Genomic DNA, 24,942 nt, shown 5'->3' on the forward strand with positions numbered 1-24,942 from the left:
TGGAACATTTCTGGGATATTTTATTAAAGCTCATGAAACATGGGACCAGCACTTTACATGTATTTATATTTTTGTTCAGTGTACTTTAACAGATTGTTGTAGGTGTGGTGGGACATGTTTAGAAAGTTTCATTTCACTAATACGCATACATTAACAAGTCAATACATTGTTTCCACTGCCAAGACTCAACTCCACGCGCAACATTGATGCCAGTCTTCAAATAGCGCGAGCGCTGCACAAAACACCCTTAATAAGTGGCTGCTTATACTGTATGCATTCTAGCCCAAAGCAAAGTGATTTTAGAAAACTGCAGTACAAGACATTTAATTCCTAAATCGATGTAATATTGATAATACTTCTGTATGGTATCATTAGTCTGCTAACTACCAGTGTGCATAACAACTTGTCAGTCAGTCACACTGCAAAGAATATTCATGTTACTTGTCCCCTTCTGCCTCTGTCACGAGTGTACGGCATGTTGCTGTTTTGGGGGGATGGGAGTATTTGAGCAAAAAGTGAGAAATGGTAGTCAAATCTTTTTAATTTCAGCTATTACGTGAGTGTATGATTAACTTCGCATTGTGTTCATTTTATTACCTACCCGTGCAGAGAACTGTCGCTTACAAGCATCTTGCAACAACCAGTTAGCTTCCAATCTGACTACTGATGCGCCGTCTTCCGCCTTTGCTGTCGTTCCCTCCCCAACAAATGCACTGTCGACTCCGGCAGTGGCACACAAGCGCAACGAGTCCATCTGTTGTTACCATACACGCAGAGCAGAATAGTGAATGCGCCGAGATTCGGTTGGTTTTTCACTCACTTTCCTTTTGCCTACAAAACGTCGGCTTGGTTTATTTGTTCATGCATTTAAACCGGCCTAGACGTATGCACCGATAGTTCATCGAATCTAACGAGTAATTTTTTTTCTTCCAGCGCGTCATGACAAATGTTTTACGTCATTACGTCATCGTAAGGCGACTTCCTCCATGGAAAAAAATAAAAAGCACCAGAGGAAGAGGCCCATTATATAAATAATATTTGAAAGAACTGACCCCTTCTCAATGATCCTAAAAGCCCATAATTTTGATGGGAAATGTTGGAAAAGAAGGATAAAATTGCCCAATAATAAAGAAATCAAAGCCATACAAAAGGATGTAAATACTTTAATAATATGGAAGTAAAGGTAGATTTAGCGATATAACGTAGATGCAGCAAGTAAACAGCATAGTGGGTCAATTTCCACAACAACTATGAGTGTTTTAGTGCGAGGCCAAACTTCTCAGCTGTTCTGGTCCCGTCGGTCCCACACTGACTTGCAAGTCTCAAATCAATTCTGACTCAAGTCTGTGCATCAAATACTGTAAATTATGGTAAACCAAATTTCAGACCAATGTAATGCATGATTAGGCCCATTATAATAGGTAAAAAAGAGAATCTTTAAATGCATCATATTTTATTACAATATGGAAAATAGGATAACATCAAGCGAAGTTAGGAAAAGTTGTCGATTTCTCTCTTCATTTCCTAAAATGAGGGAAAGGAAAATAAAATTAACAAAGTATAAATAACTTCACAGATCTTCATTGTAAAGGGTTTAAACACTGTTTCCCATGCTTGTTCAATGAACCATAAACAATTGATGAATATGCACCTGTGGAACGGTCGTTAAAGCACTAACAGCTTACAGACGGTAGGCAATTAAGGTCACAGTTATGAAAACTTAGGACACTAAAGAGGCCTTTCTACTGACTCTGAAAAACACCAAAAGAAAGATGCCCAGGGTCCCCGCTCATCTGCGTGAACGTGCCTTAGGCATGCTGCAAGGAGGCATGAGGACTGCAGATGTGGCCAGGGCAATAAATTGCAATGTCCGTACTGTGAGACGCCTAAGACAGAGCTACAGGGACACAGGACGGACAGCTGATCATCTTCGCAGTGGCAGACCACGTGTAACAACAACTGCACAGGATCGGTACATCCGAACATCACACCTACGGGACATGTAGAGGATGGCAACAACAACTGCCCGAGTTACACCAGGAACGCACAATCCCTCCATCAGTGCTCAGACTGTCCGCAATAGGCTGAGAGAGGCTGGACTGAGGGCTTGTAGGCCTGTGGTAAGGCAGGTCCTCACCAGACATCACCGGTAACAACGTCGCCTATGGGCACAAACCCACCGTCGCTGGCCCAGACTGGACTGGCAAAAAGTGCTCTTCACTGACGAGTCGCGGTTTTGTCTCACCAGGGGTGATGGTCGAATTCGCGTTTATCGAAGGAATGAGCGTTACACCGAGGCCTGTACTCTGGAGCGGGATCAATTTGGAGGTGGAGGGTCCGTCATGGTCTGGGGCAGTATTTCACAGCATCATCGGACTGAGCTTGTTGTCATTGCAGGCAATCTCAACGCTGTGTGTTACAGGGAAGAAATCCTCCTCCCTCATGTGGTACCCTTCCTGCATGCTCATCCTAACATGACCCTCCAGCATGACAATGCCACCAGCCATACTGCTCGTTCTGTGCGTGATTTCCTGCAAGACAGGAATGTCAGTGTTCTGCCATGGCCAGCAAAGAGCCCGGATCTCAATCCCATTGAGCACGTCTGGGACCTGTTGGATCGGAGGGTGAGGGCTAGGGCTATTCCCCCCCAGAAATGTCCGGGAACTTGCAGGTGCCTTGGTGGAAGAGTGGGGTAACATCTCACACCAAGAACTGGCAAATCTGGTGCAGTCCATGAGGAGGAGATGCACTGCAGTACTTAATGCAGCTGGTGGCCACACCAGATACTGACTGTTACTTTAGATTTTGACCCCCCCTTTGTTCAGGGACACATTATTCAATTTCTGTTAGTCACGTCTGTGGAACTTGTTCAGTTTGTCTCAGTTGTTGAATCTTGTTATGTTCATACAAATATTTACACATGTTAAGTTTGCTGAAAATAAACGCAGATGACAGTGTGAGGACGTTTCTTTTTTTGCTGAGTTTACATCAATTAACTAAGCACACATTTCAATGTAGGGAATGTTTTTGGTTTCCATACTCAATGTAGTGTATTTCCTACAACAAGTGACGTAAAATAGTCAAGTTATAAGCCACATACCTGTACGAGCTCGGTCTTATCAAAGTTTTTGCGGTATCTGTAGATGCTCTGACACAACAGCGCATAGAGCTTCTCCAGCTGATGCACCTCATAGCCCTCAGTCTTGGACACAACTCTTTTGAGCAATTCCTGGACAAGAAATTATACACAAATCAATGTATGAATATAGGGTGAATGGTTAAGTGTTTGGCTGTGACCATGATTATTTTCTCGGCCATATTTCTGGCCTACAACATTGTGGTTGTAGTTCTGGTACAACTACATTGTAAGAAGCATGGCCTGACCTTCTGAAAGACTGGTCAGGAGGGTACCTTGAGTTTCTCGTGGTCCACGACCAGCTGAGGGGTCTTCTGGGTCAGGATCTCCAGGGCCTTGTCCACATCGATCAACTGCTGCTGCTGTACCAGAGTCCTGGTGGCACGGGTCACACGCCTCTCTGTTGGAGGGAAACACAGGAAGCAATCAGGAGGGTGTGAGGGGGAGCTGATAAGCAAAAGTCCTTTTAATCAGTGCTGGCTGAACAGGCTATTGCTAATGCTAACTCAATGGGCAATTGGTGTTGACATGCACATCTCCTAACATGCAAATTAGGTTTCTACTCCGTTACATTGGATCTTAAGCATTAAATAGTTGGGCATGGTTTCCTATTCTAGAACTTAGAGGTGTTACTTTGAAAAGCATGCGAACTAAGGCACAGAAGAAGACAAATACAAGCATTTGCACTATTAATGTCATTTGATGTCTACAACAAAGCCTTTTTGCATGCGTTTATTCACCCTCATGCTGTGGTGAACACATTTACAGTACAACCAAAGGCACTCACTTTTACAGAGTATTTAAATAAGTCAAGAGATGGATGTATCCCTTTAACTGATGCGTTGTGTTGAGTTGGATCTCCCCAACAGCTGGAGCCCCAGAGACCAAAGGTCAGTGAGACTGACTGAACTGTTCCCTTCGGCAAGAAGCAGTAGCTTGGTTTCTGCCCGGGTCCTGGACCCTAATACAGACCTATGTCCCAGTCCTCCAACCTTTCAGGCTCTTTGGTCTTTGTGGGGTGTTTCTCCCCCTGATCTACCTCCTTTGTAGGGGTGTTGTTGGCTGGACTGTAACAAAGGCCTCTTCCACATCCTCAGCAGGCTTAGTGGTCTTCTCTGAGGTACACTCCATAGGGGAGTATTCACAGCCGTTCTCTAGAATAGTCTCCAACGGCTTAGCTTGTTTCTCTTCACCCTCCTATGCGATCACTCTCATCCTCCCCTGAGTTTGTGATCTCCTTGTTAGAAGAAAAGGAAGACGTAGGTTTCTTCTTATTCTTCTTTATGATGCCGGAGCTCCATTTGCTTTTGCGTCGTATTTTGGGCCGTTTCTTCTTACGGGCTAGAGTACAGGCTAGGAAAGTGGTTAAATAGAGAAGAGGAGGTCATTTAACATGATAGAGAAATGGACAGGCAGAAAGACAGACTTCTCTGTAACCATGAATATCATCTTCCTCTCCTCCCTGGCTCTCAATTTCTGCTCTTCCCTGTCATCATGGGTTTCTAACTTTCTGGTCTTGTCTTCTGACTGGTCCACTCAACTGGAATGAATCCTCCTCCTTTTCCTCCTCCTCTTCCTCTGGCTATACCTACTTCTGTTCATGTCCTGATCCTTGGCACGTCCACTTTCTTTCTATCACTCGCAACACATCTGGCTGGTATTAGTTTTCTGCCCTTAAACTTTGAAACACTACTACCACTTCTACTGATAATAACTGCTTATGTACTGCAAATCAAGCAGTAAAAAAACGAATACCTGAGTGCTGTCCCTTGGTAGTTGCCCAGTATCTACCATTCAGCGCCTTCAAAAAGTATTCACACCCCTTGACTTTTACCACATTTTGTTGTGTTACGGCCTGAATTTAAAATTGATTACAGTTAGATTTTTTTGTCACTGGCCTACACACACAATACCCCATAATGTCAACGTGGAATAATGTTTTTCAAATGTTTATAAATTAATAAAAAATGAAAAGCTGAAATGTCTTGAGTCAATAAGTATTCAACCCATTTGTTATGAGCCTAAATAAGTTCAGGAGTAAAGATTTGCTTAACAAGTCACATAATAAGTTGCATGGACTCACTCTGTGTGCAATAATAGTGTTTAACAATAGTGTTTAACATGATTTTTGATTGACTACCTCATTTCTGTACCCCACACATACATTTATCTGTAAGGTCCCCAATGCCTCACAAAGGGCACCTATTGGTAGATGGATTTTTTTTTAAATAAAGCAGACATTGAATATCCCTTCGAGCATGGTGAAGTTATTAATTACACTTTGGATGGTGTATCAATACACCCAGTCACTACAAAGATACAGGCGTCCTTCCTTACTCAGTTGCCGGAGAGGAAGGAAACCGCTTAGGGATTTCACCATGAGGTCAATGGTGACTTTAAAACAGTTACAGAGTTTAATGGCTGTGACAGGAGAAAACTGAGGATGGATCAACAACATTGTTGTTACCCCAAAATACTAACCTAATTGACAGAGTGAAAAGAAGGAAGCCTACACAGGATGAAAAATATTCCAAAACATGCAGGCACTAAAGTAATAATGTAAAAAATGTGGCAAAGCAATTCACTTTTGGTCCTGAATACAAAGTGTTATGTTTGGGGCAAATATAATACAATACATTACTGAGTACCACTCTCCATATTTTCAAGCATAGGGGTGTCTGCATAATGTTATGGGTATGCTTGTAATCGTTAAGGACTGGGGAGTTTTTCAGGATAAAAAAAAGAAATGGAATGGAGCTAAGCACAGGCAAAATCCTAGAGGAAAACCTGGTTCAGTCTGCTTTCCACCGGACACTGGGAGATGAATTCTCCTTTCAGCAGGACAAAAGCCTAAAACACAAGGCCAAATCTACATTGGAGTTGCTTACCAAGAAGACAGTGAATGTTCCTGAGTGGCCGAGTTACATTTTTGACTTAAATCTACTTGAAAATCTATGGCAAGACCTGAAAATGGTTGTTTAGCAATGATCAACAACCAATTTGACAGAGCTTGAAGAATTTTGAAAATAATAATGGGAAAATGTTGCACAATCCAGGTGTGGAAAGCTCTTCAATAATTACCCAGAAAGACTCACAGCTGTAATCACTGCCAAAGGTGCTTCTACAAAGTATTGACTCGGGGGTGTGAATACTTATGTAAATGACGTATTGAAAATGAAATACAGAAATATATTTCTAAAAACATGTTTTCACTTTGTCATTATGGGGTATTGTGTGTAGATGGGTGAGATAAAAAAATATATTTAATCCATTTTGAATTCAGGCTGTAATACAAAAAAATGTGGAATAAGTCAAATATGAATACTTTCTGAAGGCTCTGTAATTTCCACTGGATGTTCCTCTGCTCTGTAACAAAAAACCTAAAAATAAACAGTTAAGGAGTAGAGTGGTGAGACTTACGTGCGGGCCGTGGGGTGTTGGCAGTGAACGGGGTACTAGCGTCTTTGCCAGTGTTACCGCATGGCCTCTTGGTTTCTGCAAACCCTTCCTCTCTGGGCAAGGTCTTGTAGTAGGAGGGGGCGAACTTTGATGACGTGCACCCTGTTAGCAGACATAAACATGTTATTCGCTTTATCAATGTTTTAAGGAAAATAAGAGAGGGTTCATCTCATCATTGGACAAATAGTAAAGAAGCTGACACTAGACACTGAAACTGATACAATATCTAGCTAAACTCATCTGGAGAGTGGTCGGTCACACTATTTGAATAGTCCGGATTTTCCATCTGTAGATACTATCAACAAACTATCTGTTGATAAGCAACTTCTTGCTAAGATTACGGTTATGTTTAGAATAAGGGTTAGGGTTAGGAGATAGTTGAAATGTTACTGATAGTCTGTAGAGCATCTACAGACGGACTATCCAAATAAAGTGTTAACGAGAGGTCACTACTGTAGCTTTTAAATCCCAGCAATACGTCAACGTTATAAGCAGCAGCAGTTACCTCTCTTGTTGCGTGACTCTCTGATCTGCTCACAGATCCTGTTAAAGTCCTCGTCCAGTTCGTCGCGGATGATGGCGTGGGTCGTGTCCTTCAGGGCACAAGCCCGGTGACGAATCTGACGATCTGGAAACACAAAGAGAGAGACATTGATGACAAAGGTACATAGGTAGGGGGCCTTGTCGTCCATGGGGCCCACTAACTGCAGCGGAACAATGAGAAGGGATCAAAATATCTTCAGAGATACCTAACAAAAATAATAATGTAGCATACTCTGTGGAGTAAGATAAGCCTGGTCCCAGATCTGTTTGTAATGTCTTGCCAACTCCTATGGTCATTGGCAAGACAGCGCAAACAGATCTGGAACCAGGCTAGAATTATATTACATGTCAGTTATAATAAAATAATAACATCACTCAGTTTAATGAGATGGAGATGATTGAAGGTATACCAGATGGGTCACTGTCAGGGTTGTACTCCAGGGCGTTCTTCCAGATCAGGTCCACGTCGTTGACAAACTCCCTGACGGTCACGTACTTGTGGAGGTCGACCTTGGACAGTACAGTGGAGAGGTCCATGGGATGCCTGATCACCTTAATATAGTCAGGAACCTGGTGAGAGAAGAACACAAACCATTGATAAGATGGGGGACACAATACCACTCTGATAGGTTGTTTTGGATGAGAGCATTGGTAAAGGAGAGAGGCTACATATCTGAGGTGACGAAAGTGCAGCCCTCCCAAGGGACCACAGCTCATTTAGAATGTATGTACTTGTATTCAGACTCGCTAGTTATGTATTGACTAAGTTTGGGTCAGTCAACATTTAGCTTACATTAGAGTAAAAGTAATCTAGACTATTTTTATTCATTTATTTTACCCTTATGTTACCAGGTAAGTTGACTGAGAACACATTCTCATTTAAAGCAACGACCTGGGGAATAGTTACGGGGGGGGGGGGGGGGGGGCAATTGGAAGCTGGGGATGATTAGGTGGCCATGATGGTATGAGGGCCAGATTGAGAATTTAGCCAGTGCACCGGGGTTAACACCGCTACTCTTACGATAAGTGCCATGGGATCTTTAGTGACCACAGAGAGTCAGGACACCAACTTAACGTCCCATCTGAAAGAAGGCACCCTACACAGAGCAATGTCCCCTGGACTACAACACCCCATCTTTCCTTCCTTGTTCCTCTCTCTTTCTCTGTGTTTTCACCCTACCTCTTCGATGTCCACAGGCTTAGTAAAGGCCTTGAAGCGCTTGTCCTGGGAGAGGCGCTCGGTGACGTTGCGCAGGAACAACCTCAGCTCCCTGAGTGTGTCTTCCTCCTGTTCCTCCAAACGCAAACGCTCCCTCTCACTCATCTGCCTGGGGGGAGGAGGAGGGGCAAGGGGGAGCACCTCCATGGCATGCATCACTGAGGTGGGGGAGGAAGAGGGGGTAAAGGAGAAGGAGGGTTAAAATGGAGATGGGACACAAACAGCAATTATACCAAGTGATTATCAAAAGGTATAAATATCTTGTCCTTACAGGCTTTCTTCTTGGAGGCGGGTGCCTTGGCAGCCTGGCTAAGGATGAGATTCTCAAAGAACTTCCTTCTCTCCTGCTGGGTGGGAATTTGGATACAGTGCACCTCTCCGTACTCCAACCGGAACAGAGTCTGGATCTGAGAGAGACAAATTGTGGAATAGTTACCTCAGTGACCATTTATGGTCTTCACTTCTACAAAGAGTATTAACTGAAGTGTAAAAAAAAAAAAAAAAGGATTACAAATCTACTCATGGGTTGAGTAGCCCAGAAAGGTGCACGTACCACTTCTCTTCAGTACTTGTAATGTATGGTGAGGGAGCCCCAGGTAAGACCTACCTCGTCGGCCAGGTCGTGGTGAGCCACGTTGCTGGTGGCCAGCAGCATGATGGGGGAGAAGGAGGGGATGTCCTGCAGCAGGCTGAGGAAGGTGGCCTTGAGGGCCAGGCCCACCGTGTCCCACCACTGCTGAATGTGGGGGATGTACAGGATGCTTGGGGAGGTCCGCTTGGCCTCGCAGAACACCTGGGGCAGGCAGGGCGAGAGGGGATGAGAGGTCATTGACAGTGTATCACTCACCAACCTAGCACTTAGGTCGGGATGTAAACTATTAGTACTGTACCAACATCTTGCTGCACTTGACTTAGTAATTATGTGCTTGATGGAGTTAGCCTTTCTACAATGAAGTCAACTCTGGGGCTATAGTTCTCTGCACCACAAATGAGAGGAGCATGTTAACATTTTACTTCTTAAGACTACATTCGGTCCAGCCTGTACCTGAGCACAGGCCTCCTCGGGGGAGGTGCAGCTGACTCCAAACAGCACGGCCATGTCCAGGGTGTAGACGGTGAACTTCTCCAGGGCGTGGAGCACGGCGGGGGCCAGGTGGGAGCTCTGACCCGCCCCGGGACGCCCAGCCAGCAGCAGCCTGGGCCGGTAGGTGGTGGGGTGGCAGGTCGCACTACTGGAACAGAGGCGAGAGGTGAAGTGAATGGCGACTCAGGGATGTGATTATGAATGGAAACGGGGGTTTCTTTAAAGGGCAAAATGTATCTACATCTTATAGGTAGGCTATATCTTACCTGGCAAAATGGAGGAAGCTCCCTTTGGTGGTGGTCTGTTTGGTGATGGAATTATTGGACGAGGGGCCCTCATCCCCACTGTACAAGAGGTCATCCTCCAGAACGCTGGCTGTCAGATCTGACCAAAGGAAAAACTTGATTAAGAAATTGCATCAACTGAACTTAACCAATGATCCACTGTAATAGTGACCTAGCCTGGTCCAACATCTGTTTGTGCTGTATAGTCAACATTGGCATGACAATGACTACAGGAGTCGGCAAGACAGAACAAAATACATATGGGACCAGATAACAATGACTGTGACTTTGTTCTCAGACCAAACTGAACCGCGACCCAGACCCACCTGTGTCCCTCTTCCTCTTGAGGCCCTGTTCGGCGTGGGGGAAGAGCTTCTGCAGCGCGTCCAGCACGTTGGTGAGTGTGGGCCCCAGCAGGGGCGTGACCACGGGGGTCAGGGCCTTGGCAGGGGACGACACGGCCCTCTGGGAGGCTGGTACCATCTTCCTTATGGCGGCCACAAAGTCCCAGCTGTTGATGTTGATGGAGCCCACGTCCAGCAGGAGCTTCTGGGACGTGCCGTAGATCTGGGGGTAGCGACGGCGCAGCGCGCAGAGGGCCGCCTCGGCGCACACCGCCTTCATGTCGGCGCCGCAGTAACCTGGGGTGCAGAAAGGGAAGATGTTGCGGTTAATACATGGCATGTGTAGGATTGACTGTGGAACTGTGTTAAATCGATAGATGTCTGAATATTATGAGACAACAAAATGACATAGTTCTTTTCGTTCTTACAATTATTGTACAATTTTGACTTGCCCAATGCTAGAGTTGATTTGGTATACATTAGTCACCTACCAACACATTTATCAGCCAACTCTTCCAGGAAAGGATCGGACGGTGTAGGATTCCACTGTCTGGTGTGAATCGTTAGGATATCTTTCCGGGACTGAAGTTGGAGAAAGAAATTAAAAGTAAAGTACACGAATGAAACGTAACTGCATGTAGGTCTCTGATTTCAGTGGAAGATTTGGATGAACATTTGAGTTATGCATGCACACATATCAACTCAAGTGAGGATTCCCCCCCACAGGTGATTAGTCTTACCTCGCGATCAGGGAGGCCAAAGAGGAACTCCCTGTCGAAGCGTCCGGGGCGTCTAAGGGCGGGGTCGATGGAGTCCAGTCGGTTGGTAGCTCCAATCACCACCACCTCTCCTCGGCTATCCAGGCCATCCATCAGGGCCAGCAGGGTGGACACGATGGAACTGCAGGAAGGAACCACAAGTGGGGAGTACACAATCAAGGGTATGTCTCTGTAAGCAGTGACTTCACTGGTGTGAAATGAGTGGCTGAAATGTCTCACCTGTGTATCTGGTCTTGGCGACTGGAGCGAACCGGAGCCAACCCATCAATTTCATCAAAGAAGATAATGGCTGGCCGCATCTGGTAGGCCTGTGGGTACAAATAATGAGTCTTGCGGTCAGTGCAAGTACGTCCCTATATAATAGGCATTACCCTCAAACACTGTATAGCCAGCCACGCTTACATTTCCCTATGCAGAGTTACAATAAGAGACCAACAGTGACTTGAGCAGGAAATTCTGATAGATAGGCAAATACTAGACTCAATGGTCTCACAAAGACTGAATGCACCAGTGATAATTATATGAATCCAGTGTGTTGTATGAGGAAATGTACTGTACCTGGTCAAAGAGCAGCCTTAGCTGGCGTTCCGACTCGCCCACCCACTTGCTCAAGCAGTCGGCCCCCTTCCTCATGAAGAAGGCCACCTTCCTCTCCCCCTGGCTGCACTCGTTGGCCAGCGCTCTGGCCACCAGGGTCTTCCCCGTACCCGGGGGTCCATAGAACAGGCAGCCCCTGCAATAGACAACAGGGACTGTCTTAGAATGTATCCTTGCAAAGGACACAACTGATCCAAGAGCTAATTAAATGAGTGGATGGAGCTGTGATTAGGGTTGGGGGTGGGGCTTTAATCCATTGACAGGATCCATTCTTGTTGCTCACCCAAGTAAGTTCCTCATCCTGTCATACACTATTTCCTATGTCATTATGGTAAGCTATCCAAGACAATGTAAATCAATAGTCAAATCAACTGTTAGTTACCCAACAAAGAATGTTAGCTTTTCAACCTTAAAACAAGTGCTCACCTTGGGGGCTGGATCTTGAACTTGTCAAACACCTCTGGGTAGAGCAGAGGGAAGACGACCATCTCCTTCAGGGCGGAAATGTGGCTTGTCAGACCGCCGACGCTGTCAAAGCGTACCTTGAGGGAAGAGAGGTGGTTGGAACATTACACAGAAGACGCAGGCAGATCATTTAAAGACCATAGCATGTAGGCAAACCAACTTTGACATTAAAATAGCTTAAAATCATTTCACATTTCAATTCAGCTGACTGTGATGTTAGAACTTACCGACTGGTCAATCGCCATGGGGTCGACATCCGCGAGGCTCGCACCGATTTTCATTCTGTCCTTAAGGATTCCCAAAATGTCCTCTTTGCGCAAATTCAGAGGCAGACACCTGAGAGGGATCCCAAAATGAAAGAGATTGCAGTTTTGTCAAGTTTATTCTGAGCAAAAGCTCAAAACCACACCGGATTCCACTGGTGTAAAATATTAGATTGAGATTTTGTTTCAAAATTCAAATATTTATATTCTGTTCCTTGTGTTAGTCTCATATAGAGAAACTCATGAGCTAGATCATGTGTTCACTCCAAAGGTCTGGCTCCCAATTAAGCTCACCAAGGAGATATTACCAGAATAACCAAGATGGAACCATCGTCTATTATTACATCATCGACGACCACCACTCATGTTGTCATAGACACAGTTCAAAAACATTCAAGAGTGGGAATCATTGGTCTGCTCACCCAGGCCTTTTTTTTCTAGCATGTTCATTATCCTTTAAATATGATTGAATCATGTCCAAGATAATTTGTGATGGCAAATAACAGATGATCAGTAGACAAATAACAAATGATGTAATAAAACATTGTTTCATCTTTTCTGTAGTATCATTTTCTAGGGGAGATTTCATCTGTGAACTAAATTAATCATTTTATCATTATAGGGACAAGTAAAACTGTTGAAGTGTATCAAATTGATGACATGTTAACTGACCTGTTCTTGGCTTCTTGCTCTGCATCTTCCTCATCAGAGGAGTCGTCCTCATCAGAGGAGCTGGCTTCTCGGGTGTGCCAAGCATGCCTTCTCCTGTGGGTCAAACCAAACCGTAAGGAGACTGAGAAAGGACAAACTTCTTCACTACTTTACCATGCTCCTCTCTTCCCAAGTTGTCAGTCCCCAATAGCAAATGTGAGACCTAAGTTGTTTAAATTGTGCCAAAGACTCACCTGCCTATGGATCCAATCCTATTGTTTGAAACAGTGAAACAAGAAAAGAGGAGAAAAACATTAAACATCTCATTGAAAAGTAATCTATATTTACAACACAACAACTATAACCATTTACAAGGACCCAACACATGAAACACAGCATTATTGGACCCTACAATATATTTTTGTCACAATAAAACCAATGTTCTATACATATGCACTAAGACTATTGGTAAAGTGCCAATGTCTGTACTGTGAAGTACAGTACTGTGGGAGGGTGAGCAACCGTGCAGACCTGCCACTCCTTCGGCTGGTGGTGTGGGCACTCCTGGGCACTGAGGCACTGATGCGGTAGCTCCCTCTAATGGAAGATGCCTGACGGTCGAAAAACATGGGCGGCTGTTTCCTTGATCCTACAGATGAAACAGTGAGAGGAGTAACATCAAGGTAAGCACTGATCTCAGCCCATAATCAAGCATTTCAGAGTAGGAGTGTTGATCTAGGCTCAGTTTTGCTTTTTAGATCAGAATATTGTTTGCGGAGGTATGCTCTGATGAAGGTCGACTGACCGAAAGCTTAGCTATCATTAAAATACCTTTGTATCTGACTTAAAGTGTGCGGAGACTTTTTCCTGTTTTTCCAGTTGTCTCCAGCACCTTCAGTTATTGGTTTTGGGTGTGCGGTAGACTCTTCTTATTATAGACTAGATCAGACCGCATCCCAATCAGCACTGCTAGGTCGTTCCACGAAATGAAGGCCCTTTGATATTTTAAGCAGAAATCATGCACTAATATTGCATTTTAAAACCCTGTTATATTAAATTAAGTGCCATTTAATATAGACCACATGGAGAATTTAATTAATCTAATTTCTTTATATAAATGAAGACTTGCTAAAGTGCACAAATGTAGCATGTCCCTCTGTGCACCCTCTGACTTCTAGGAAGATTTTAACCAACTTAACCCCAAAATGTTTTCACCATCATTGGAAAGCCCTAGTTATTTTGTTGCTTTGACAAAGTCATTTCTGAAGATTATTATTTATTTCATGTGATTCATTTACATTTGTCCCTCATTTTACTGAACTCTCATTTTAATATGGTGAAACTATTCCTTTTTAAATATTTTGTTTTTCAAAAGAAACATTTAACATCTAATAGTCAAATCATAGTGTAAAAGCAGGTGAGCTAGTTCTACTCTTTTTGACAATTGTCTGGTGTTTTGTGGTGGAAAACAGAGCGGGTCAAGCATACCGCGTCAACCCTGTTACCCATAGATAGACAGGCTAGAAACGTTTTAACAACTTCATATTTTTTTGTGAAGCTTGCATTCAATTGCCATTCGCTGTTGCACACAACACGTGGTCCTCTGTAGCTCAATTGGTAGAGCATGGCGCTTGTAACGCCAGGGTAGTGGGTTCGATCCCCGGGACCACCCATACGTAAAAATGTATGCACACATGTCGCAAGTCGCTTTGGATAAAAGCGTCTGCTAAATGGCATATTATTATTATTATTAACACGCTTCCATTCCCGCTGTCACAAGGGGTTTTATGGCTGATTTAAGAAAAAAATCGTCTACCCTGTTACAGTCAACCCTGCTACTTTATTTAGACATTAATAGGCACTTACTACAGTTTTTTTTTTTTTTTAACCTCTTGAAATGGGCAAACTTGTTTATGAAGTCAAACATTTTTTATTTTATTTTTACAAAGTTACACTTACATTTACATTTTAGTCATTTAGCAGACGCTCTTATCCAGAGCGACTTACAGTTAGTGAATACATATTTTTTTATACTGGCCCCCCGTGGGAATCGAACCCACAACCCTGGCGTTGCAAACGCCATGCTCTATCAACTGAGCTACATCCCTGCCGGCCATTCCCTCCCCTACCCTGGACGACGCTGGGCCAATTGTGCGCCGCCCATGAGTCTCCCGGTCGCGGCCGACTGCGACAGAGCCTGGATTCGAACCAGGATCTCTAGTGGCACAATGCAGTGCCTTAGACCACTGCGCCACTTCTCGAAAGGCACCGAATTGGCGGAACGACCCTGCTACGTTCATTAATTGAGATGATTAACTAAGTAAGTTATGGAGAACATTTCTCAGAAGACTCTAGTTCAGTGAAGAGTAATAAGTTGGGATGTGCTTTTTACGGGACCAAAAAGGACCAACCATCCAGGGGGGCCTGGTAGCGAACCACTGCTTTTTTCTGTCGAGGTTCATAGGGCTTGCTGTTATCCTCATCGTCGTATTCATCGTCCTCATCTTCGTCGTCCTCATCATCGTCAACCTCCTCTCCATCATCATCAGAGTACTCTGGAAATAGGTATTGGACCAAAAGTTCATGAATTAATGTTTAGAGAGTTATGGTCAAACACTGTAACTGACTTACACTACAATAGAAACAGACCTTTTACGGTTGGACGATCAGTAGTCTTCTTTCGCTGGGCTTTAGAATAGATCCGCTACATAAAAAAAAAAAGAATAAAAAAAAGAACTTAATAGATATGGTATGGTATAGCTATTTCATTTTTTCAGTGGCCTGTATGACACAATGGTACATATTTCAGTGAGACTTATTGGTCTCAAAAGGGATTATTGGTTATTATTGTTTTCATGCACTACTCTTATTTCCCATATCTCAAGGTTCTAAACCAGGGATAATTGTGTGAAATTCTAATTAAATGCATTACTACTCCTTCTTCTTCAAATATGGTGGACACTGATAAACCCTTTATAAGTCAGCTGCTGGTGAATGAAGCAACAATATGACAACAGTGTGATTACTTTCCCAAAACCACAACAAAGAGGGCTGCAGAGAGAGAGAGAGAGAGAGAGAGAGAGAGAGCGAGAGAGCGAGAGAGCGAGAGAGCGAGAGTGTGGTGGACCACAGATGGGTGCAACACTCTTACAATGGCCTGATAAGAGATTGTGTGCGGTAGCAGAAGATTTAGAACCTTGAAAAAGTGGCCAGTTATTATGTACACATTTCTACAGTGCAACAAGCCCTTGTGTTTAAGTAGAGTTAGTGTGAGTCTTCAATGTCAATCTCTAATGGGGACCCTGTCAATGAATGGTTTCTTATTGTTTGCAAATTATACAGCATAAATATATAGCCCTGTACTGTATTTCATCCCTGCCTTTGTGGATGGCTGAATGACAAAATTATATTTCACAGGATGGAAAAAGCCTCACTGCTTGTTTTGAGCGGCGGCGCATCTTCTTCATGTCATCCATCTTGTGGAGGACTGCCTCAGCAGTGCTATGGAGAAAAACAAGTGACAATATAAAAACTTCTGAAGGTATCCTTCTTTAGCATGATTTCATGGAGGTTTTGGGTCCCAATGCAATAAGTATTAATTGTGTACTTCTCATTTTTGGGGAAAAGCAGAGGAATTTGTAATATGCCTATAATAATCCCCATTGGGAAGGGGGGTTGGGGGGAATCAGGGTTTTGTGGTGATGCTCCTTACTTAGTGATGAGGTGGTCGTAGATCATGGTCTGTTGGTATCTGGTGGTTCTGGTGCTGCGTCTCACAACCCCCTGGGATCCTCCTGGTCTAGGGGACCCCTCTGGAACAGGTATTCAAAACACAATTCATAACTTATTCACAAATCCATGTAGGTGAATGAGTCTGAATGAAAATGATTGTTTAAAAGGAGTAACTTGTGCGACATCCTCTTAAAAGTGTTTTGTAGTTGGGTGTGTTTTTTATGACATGCATTTTTAAATAGATGAATTGTTATGTTCTAGGAAAGACCTAGATCGTGTTTGCATCATAATGTGAAACATGCTTTAAGCTCACCAGTTTGGTCATCTTCACTGGCCCCATTGACCTGAAACCTGGGCGATTTCCTGTGAAGGAATCAAAAATTACATTCTTTTTAAATTACATTAAAATGTCAGAAGAATACTTTATGGTATCGGAGTCAAAGTGCTCAGTAGGACTAGCCTGGGTACCAGTCTGTTTAGCTAACATTCCACTCCTTATACTCCGGCAATGACACAGAGTAGGCCTACAAGGAGTGGAAAGTTAGCTAAACAGACTCTGGTACCCAAGCTACTGTAGGACTGCCAACAAAGACGCATCTTGACTTTATATCTGGCTTATGGACAGCAACATTAGCCTACCATACGCCAGAATGTATGTATGTATGTATGTACAGTGAGGGAAAAAAAAGTATTTGATCTCATTTTACATTTACATTTTCGTCATTTAGCAGACGATCTTATCCAGAGCGACTTACAAATAGGTTCATTCACCTTATGATAGCCAGTGGGACAACCACTTTACAATATACACTGCTCAAAAAAATTAAGGGAACACTAAAATAACACATCCTAGATCTGAATGAATGAAATAATCTTATTAAATAATTTTTTCTTTACATAGTTGAATGTGCTGACAACAAAATCACACAAAAATTATCAATGGAAATCAAATTTATCAACCCAGGGAGGTCTGGATTTGGAGTCACACTCAAAATTAAAATGGAAAACCACACTAGTGGCTGATCCAACTTTGATGTAATGTCCTTAAAACAAGTCAAAATGAGGCTCAGTAGTGTGTGTGGCCTCCACGTGCCGGTATGACCTCCCTACAACGCCTGGGCATGCTCCTGATGAGGTGGCGGATGGTCTCCTGAGGGATCTCCTCCCAGACCTGGACTAAAGCATCCACCAACTCCTGGACAGTCTGTGGTGCAACGTGGCGTTGGTGGATGGAGCGAGACATGATGTCCCAGATGTGCTCAATTGGATTCAGGTCTGGGGAACGGGCGGGCCAGTCCATAGCATCAATGCCTTCCTCTTGCAGGAACTGCTGAAACACTCCAGCCACATGAAGTCTAGCATTGTCTTGCATTAGGAGGAACCCAGGGCCAACCGCACCAGCATATGGTCTCACAAGGGGTCTGAGGATCTCATCTCGGTACCTAATGGCAGTCAGGCTACCTCTGGCGAGCACATGGAGGGCTGTGCGGCCCCCCAAAGAAATGCCACCCCACACCATGACTGACCCACCGCCAAACCAGTCATGCTGGAGGATGTTGCAAACAGCAGAACGATCTCCACGGCGTCTCCAGACTCTGTCACGTCTGTCACATGTGCTCAGTGTGAACCTGCTTTCATCTGTGAAGAGCACAAGGCACCAGTGGCAAATTTGCCAATCTTGGTGTTCTCTGGCAAATGCCAAACGTCCTGCACGGTGTTGGGCTGTAAGCACAACCCCCACCTGTGGACGTCGAGCCCTCATACCACCCTCATGGAGTCTGTTTCTGACCGTTTGAGCAGACACATGCACATTTGTGGCCTGCTGGAGGTCATTTTGCAGGGCTCTGGCAGTGCTCCTCCTGCTCCTCCTTGCACAAAGGCGGAGGTAGCGGTCCTGCTGCTGGGTTGTTGCCCTCCTACGGCCTCCTCCACGTCTCCTGATGTACTGGCCTGTCTCCTGGTAGCGCCTCCATGCTCTGGACACTACGCTGACAGACACAGCAAACCTTCTTGCCACAGCTCGCATTGATGTGCCATCCTGGATGAGCTGCACTACCTGAGCCACTTGTGTGGGTTGTAGACTCCGTCTCATGCTACCACTAGAGTGAAAGCACCGGCAGCATTCAAATGGGTTGTGGGAGGGGGAGGGTAGAAGGATTACTTTCATCCTATCCCAGGTATTCCTTAAAGACGTGGGGTTTCAAGTGTCTCCGGAAGGTGGTGAGTGACTCCGCTGTCCTGGCGAACAGTTTTGACTGGGCTGAGCGGGAACTGTGCTTCCGCAGAGGTAGGGGGGCCAGCAGGCCAGAGGTGGATGAACGCAATGCCCTCGTTTGGGTGTAGGGACTGATCAGAGCCTGAAGGTACGGAGGTGCCGTTCCCCTCACAGCTCCGTAGGCAAGAACCATGGTCTTGTAGCAGATGCAGGCTTCAACTGGAAGCCAGTGGAGTGTGCGGAGGAGCGGGGTGACGTGAGAGAACTTGGGAAGGTTGAACACCAGACGGGCTGCAGCGTTCTGGATGAGTTGTAGGGGGTTTAATGGCACAGGCAAAGAAATGATCAGTCTAATTTTAATGGTAGGTTTATTTGAACAGTGAGAGACAGAATAACAACAAAACAATCCAGAAAAACGCATGTCAAAAATGTTATGAATTGATTAGCATTTTAATGAGGGAAATAAGTATTTGACCCCTCTGCAAAACATGACTTAGTACTTGGTGGCAAAACCCTTGTTGGCGATCACAGAGGTCAGACGGTTCTTGTAGTTGGCCACCAGGTTTGCACACATCTCAGGAGGGATTTTGTCCCACTCCTCTTTGCAGATCTTCTCCAAGTCATTAAGGTTTCAAGGCTTACGTTTGGCAACTCTAACCTTCAGCTCCCTCCACAGATTTTCTATGGGATTAAGGTCTGGAGACTGGCTAGGCCACTCCAGGACCTTAAATGTGCTTCGTCTTGAGCCACTCCTTTGTTGCGTTGGCCGTGTGTTCTGGGTCATTGTCATGCTGGAATACCCATCCACTACCCATTTTCAATGCCCTGGCTGAGGGAAGGAGGTTCTCACCCAAGATTTGACGGTACATGGCCCCGTCCATCATCCCTTTGATGCGGTTGTCCTGTCCCCTTAGCAGAAAAACACCCCCAAAGCATAATGTTTCCACCTCCATGTTTGACGGTGGGGATTGTGTTCTTGGGGTCATAGGCAGCATTCCTCCTCCTCCAAACACGGCGAGTTGAGTTGATGCCAAAGAGCTCCATTTTGGTCTCATCTGACCACAACACTTTCACCCAGTTCTCCTCTGAATCATTCAGATGTTCATTGGCAAACTTCAGACGGGCATGTATATGTGCTTTCTTGAGCAGGGGGACCTTGCGGGCGCTGCAGGATTTCAGTCCTTCACGGCGTAGTGTGTTACCAATTGGTGACTATGGTCCCAGCTGCCTTGAGATCATTGACAAGATCCTCCCGTGTAGTTCGGGCTGATTCCTCACTGTTCTCATGATCATTGCAACTCCACGAGGTGAGATCTTGCATGGAGCCCCAGGCCGAGGGAGATTGACAGTTATTTTGTGTTTCTTCCATTTGCGAATAATCGCACCACCTGTAGTCACCTTCTCACCAAACTGCTTGGCGATGGTCTTGTAGGCCATTCCAGCCTTGTGTAGGTCTACAATCTTGTCCCTGACATCCTTGGAGAGCTCTTTGGTCTTGGCCATGGTGGAGAGTTTGGAATCTGATTGATTGATTGCTTCTGTGGACAGGTGTCTTTTATACAGGTAACAAACGGAGATTAGGATCACTCCCTTCAAGAGTGTGCTCCTAATCTCAGCTCGTTACCTGTATAAAAGACACCTGGGAGCCAGAAATCTTTCTGATTGAGAGGGGGTCAAATACTTATTTCCCTCATTAAAATGCAAAACAATTTCTAACATTTTTGACATGCGTTTTTCTGGATTATTTTGTTGTTATTCTGTCTCTCACTGTTCAAATAAACCTACCATTAAAATTATAGACTGATCATTTCTTGTCATTGGGCAAACGTACAAAATCAGCAGGGGATCAAATACTTTTTTCCCTGTACAGTTGAAGTCGGAAGTTTACATACACTTAGGTTGGAGTCATTAAAACTTGTTTTTCAACCACTCCACAAATGTCTTGTTAACAAACTATAGTTTTGGCAAGTCGGTTAGGACATCTGCTTTGATTTCTTTGGATTTTCCCATGATGTCAAGCAAAGAGGCACTGAGTTTGAAGGTAGGCCTTGAAATACATCCACAGGTACACCTCCAATTGACTCAAATGATGTCAATTACCCTATCAGAAGCTTCTAACGCCATGACATCATTTTCTGGAATTTTCCAAGCTGTTTAAAGGCACAGTCAACTTAGTGTATGTAAACTTTTGACCCACTGGAATTGTGATACAGTGAAATAATCTGTCTGTAAACAATTGTTGGAAAAATTACTTGTGTCATGCACAAAGTAGATGTCCTAGCCGACTTGACAAAACTATAGTTTGTTAACAAGAAAGTGGAGTGGTTAAAAAACAAGGTTTATGACTCCAACCTAAGTGTATGTAAACTTCCGACTTCAACTGTATGTATGTACAGTGGGGAGAACAAGTATTTGATACACTGCCGATTTTGCAGGTTTTCCTACTTACAAAGCATGTAGAGGTCTGTAATTTTTTATCATAGGTACACTTCAACTGTGAGAGACGGAATCTAAAACAAAAATCCAGAAAATCACATTGTATGATTTTTTAGTAATTAATTTGCATTTTATTGCATGACATAAGTATTTGATACATCAGAAAAGAAGAACTTAATATTTGGTACAGACACCTTTGTTTGCAATTACAGAGATCATACGTTTCCTGTAGGTCTTGACCAGGTTTGCACACACTGCAGCAGGGATTTTGGCCCACTCCTCCATACAGACCTTTTCCAGATCCTTCAGGTTTCGGGGCTGTCGCTGGGCAATACGGACTGTCAGCTCCCTCCAAAGATTTTCTATTGGGTTCAGGTCTGGAGACTGGCTAGGCCACTCCATGGAGCCACTCCTTAGTTGCCCTGGCTGTGTGTTTCAGGTCGTTGTCATGCTGGGAGACCCAGCCACGACCCATCTTCAATGCTCTTACTGAGGGAAGGAGGTTGTTGGCCAAGATCTCGTGATACATGGCCCCATCCATCCTCTCCTCAATACGGTGCAGTCGTCCTGTCCCCTTTACAGAAAAGCATCCCCAAAGAATGATGTTTCCACCTCCATGCTTCATGGTTGGGATGGTGTTCTTGGGGTTGTACTCATCCTTCTTCTTCCTCCAAACACGGCGAGTGGAGTTTAGACCAAAAAGCTCTATATTTGTCTCATCAGACCACATGACCTTCTCCCATTCCTCCTCTGGATCATCCAGATGGTCATTGGCAAACTTCAGACGGGCCTGGACATGCGCTGGCTTGAGCAGGGGGACCTTGCGTGCGCTGCAGGATTTTAATCCATGACGGCGTAGTGTGTTAGTAATGGTTTTCTTTGAGACTGTGGTCCCAGCTCTCTACAGGTCATTGACCAGGTCCTGCCGTGTAGTTCTGGGCTGATCCCTCACCTTCCTCATGATCATTGATGCCCCACGAGGTGAGATCTTGCATGGATCCCCAGACCGAGGGTGATTGACCGTCATCTTGAACTTCTTCCATTTTCTAATAATTGCGCCAACAGTTGTTGCCTTCTCACCAAGCTGCTTGCCTATTGTCCTGTAGCTCATCCCAGCCTTTTGCAGGTCTACAATTGTATCCCTGATGTCCTTACACAGCTCTCTGGTCTTGGCCATTGTGGAGAGGTTGGAGTCTGTTTGATTGAGTGTGTGGACAGGTGTCTTTTATACAGGTAACGAGTTCAAACAGGTGCAGTTAATACAGGTAATGAGTGGAGAACAGGAGGGCTTCTTAAAGAAAAACTAACAGGTCTGTGAGAGCCGGAATTCTTACTGGTTGGTAGGTGATCAAATACTTATGTCATGCAATAAAATGCAAATTAATTACTTAAAAATCATACAATGTGATTTTCTGGATTTCTGTTTTAGATTCCGTCTCTCACAGTTGAAGTGTACCTATGATAACAATTACAGACCTCTACATGCTTTGTAAGTAGGAAAACCTGCAAAATCGGCAGTGTATCAAATACTTGTTCTCCCCACTGTATGTATATATATATATATATATAACAAGAATATAAAAACACAACATGCAACAACGTCAAAGATTTTACAGAGTTACAGTACATATGGAAATCAGTCAATTGAAATAAATCCATTGGGCCCTAATCTAGGGATTTCACGACTCTGAATACAGATACCTTACAAAAAAGGAGTGACCTTCATTTGCCTCATGCAGCGCGACACATCTTCTTCTCAAAGAATTGATCAGGCTGTTGATTGTGGCCTGTGGAATGTTGTCTCACTCCTCTTCAATGGCTGTCGCGAAGTTGCTGGATATTGGCAGGGAACTGGAACACGCTGTCGTACACGTCAATCCAGAGCATCCCAAACATGCTCAATTAGTGACATGTCTGACGAGTATGCAGGCCATGGAAGAATTGGGACATTTTCAGCTTCCAGGAATTGTGTACAGATCCTTGCGACATGGGGCTGTGCATTATCATGCTGAAACATGAGGTGATGTCAGCGGATGAAAGGCACGACAATGGGCCTCAGGATCTCGTCAAGGTATCTCTGTGCATTCAAATTGCCATCGATAAAATGCAATTGTGTTTGTTATCCGTAGCTTATGCCTGCCCATACCATAACCCCACCGCCACCATGGGGCACTCTATTCACAACGTTGACATCAGCAAACCGCTCGCCCACACAACGCCATACATAATGTGGTCCTCTGTAGCTCAGCTGGTAGAGCACGGCGCTTGTAACGCCAAGGTAGTGGGTTCGATCCCCGGGACCACCCATACACAAAAATGTATGCACGCATGACTGTAAGTCGCTTTGGATAAAAGCGTCTGCTAAATGGCGTAAAAAAAAAATATAAAAAAAAAAATAATAATAATAATGTCTGTAATCTGCCCGGTACAGTTGAAACCGGGATTCATCCGTGAAGAGCACACTTCTCCAGCTTCCCAGTGGCCATCGAAGGTGAGCATTTGCCCACTGAAGTTGGTTACGGCGCCAAACTGCAGTCAGGTCAAGACCCTGGTGAGGACGACAAGCATGCAGATGAGCTTTTCTGAGACAGTTTCTGACTGTTTGTGGAGATATTATTTGGTTATGCAAACCCACAGTTTCATCAGCTGTCTGAGTGGCTGGTCTCAGACCATCCTGCAGGTGAAGAAGCCGGATGTGGAGATCCTGGGCTGGCATGGTTACACATGGTCTGCGGTTGTTAGGCGGGTTGGACGTATTGCCAAATTCTCTAAAACGATGTTGGAGGCAGCTTATGGTAGAGAAATGAACATTCAAATCTCTGGCAACAGATCTGGTGGACATTCCTGCAGTTAGCATGCCAATTGAACGCTCCCTCAACTTGAGACATCTGTGGCATTGTGTTGTGTGACAAAACTGCACATTTTAGAGTGGCCTTTTATTGTCCCCAGCACAAGGTGCACCTGTGTAATGACCATGATGTTTAATCAGCTTCTTGATATACCACACCTGTCAGGTGGATCGATTATCTTGGCAAAAGAGAAATGCTCACTAACAGGGATGTAAACAAATTTGTGCACAAAATTTGAGAGAGATAAGCTTTTTGTGCTTATGGAACATTTCTGTGATCTTTTATTTCAGCTCATGAAACATGGGACCAACACTTTACATGTTGCGTTTATGTTTTGTTCAGTATATATATCCCTAATATTTAACTCATGAGAACTCTGACTTGCCTTGTTATCTTTCTGACAGGTCTCCCATTCTCTGGTGTTAGTCCATTTAGCTCTTCCAAGAGGATAATATGCCGATCCTTCTCACCAACATATCCCTGAGAAAGAGAACAGCAGAACTCAAATAAAAAAATGTATTGGTCAACATTGAAGCATTGACAAATCAATTTGTCTTCCATCTGTTGAATATAAGTGATTTGTTTTGACAAAGTTAAGAAATGTACAGCAATTATCTGCATAGCTAACTTATAATAAAGTTTTTTTTTTTTTTATCGGTGACATTTTTTGCAGATTTTGCAAACAGCAGAGGTGACCGACATTGTTTTCAAACGAGGACACTGTAGAAAGTTTTTTGTTTTTTTTACTCACAACTGTTCAACTCACTTTAGTCAAGCGTGCGGACTTTCTCGGTGAAGTCTGCGGGGATTGAGAGTCGTCGTCTGGTTGTGAAGACTGTTGGTGTGTTGATTGGACTGCGTCCGAAATTCTACGTATTATCACCAT

General features: G+C 44.3%; 1 pseudogene across 1 annotated transcript; it reads right to left on the reverse strand.

Annotated features, from left to right (window-relative positions):
- Window positions 1-1,491: 1,491 nt before the first annotated feature.
- On the reverse strand, window positions 1,492-24,942 carry LOC311125372 (ATPase family AAA domain-containing protein 2-like; annotated as a pseudogene). Its single transcript, XR_014615252.1, has 27 exons — window positions 24,823-24,942; window positions 24,442-24,536; window positions 16,870-16,919; window positions 16,537-16,636; window positions 16,259-16,325; window positions 15,474-15,528; window positions 15,236-15,379; window positions 13,356-13,473; window positions 12,846-12,966; window positions 12,138-12,246; window positions 11,872-11,987; window positions 11,407-11,581; window positions 11,068-11,156; window positions 10,810-10,969; window positions 10,561-10,651; window positions 10,052-10,366; window positions 9,708-9,825; window positions 9,403-9,589; window positions 8,965-9,150; window positions 8,629-8,764; window positions 8,319-8,515; window positions 7,549-7,708; window positions 7,101-7,223; window positions 6,557-6,697; window positions 3,412-3,536; window positions 3,101-3,229; window positions 1,492-1,524 (listed from the first exon to the last, which is right to left on the reverse strand). The product of XR_014615252.1 is annotated as an ATPase family AAA domain-containing protein 2-like (transcript).

Source organism: Coregonus lavaretus, assembly GCF_964263955.1.
Source record: "Coregonus lavaretus genome assembly, chromosome: 3".
In the NCBI taxonomy this organism is placed as follows: Eukaryota; Metazoa; Chordata; class Actinopteri; order Salmoniformes; family Salmonidae; genus Coregonus; species Coregonus lavaretus.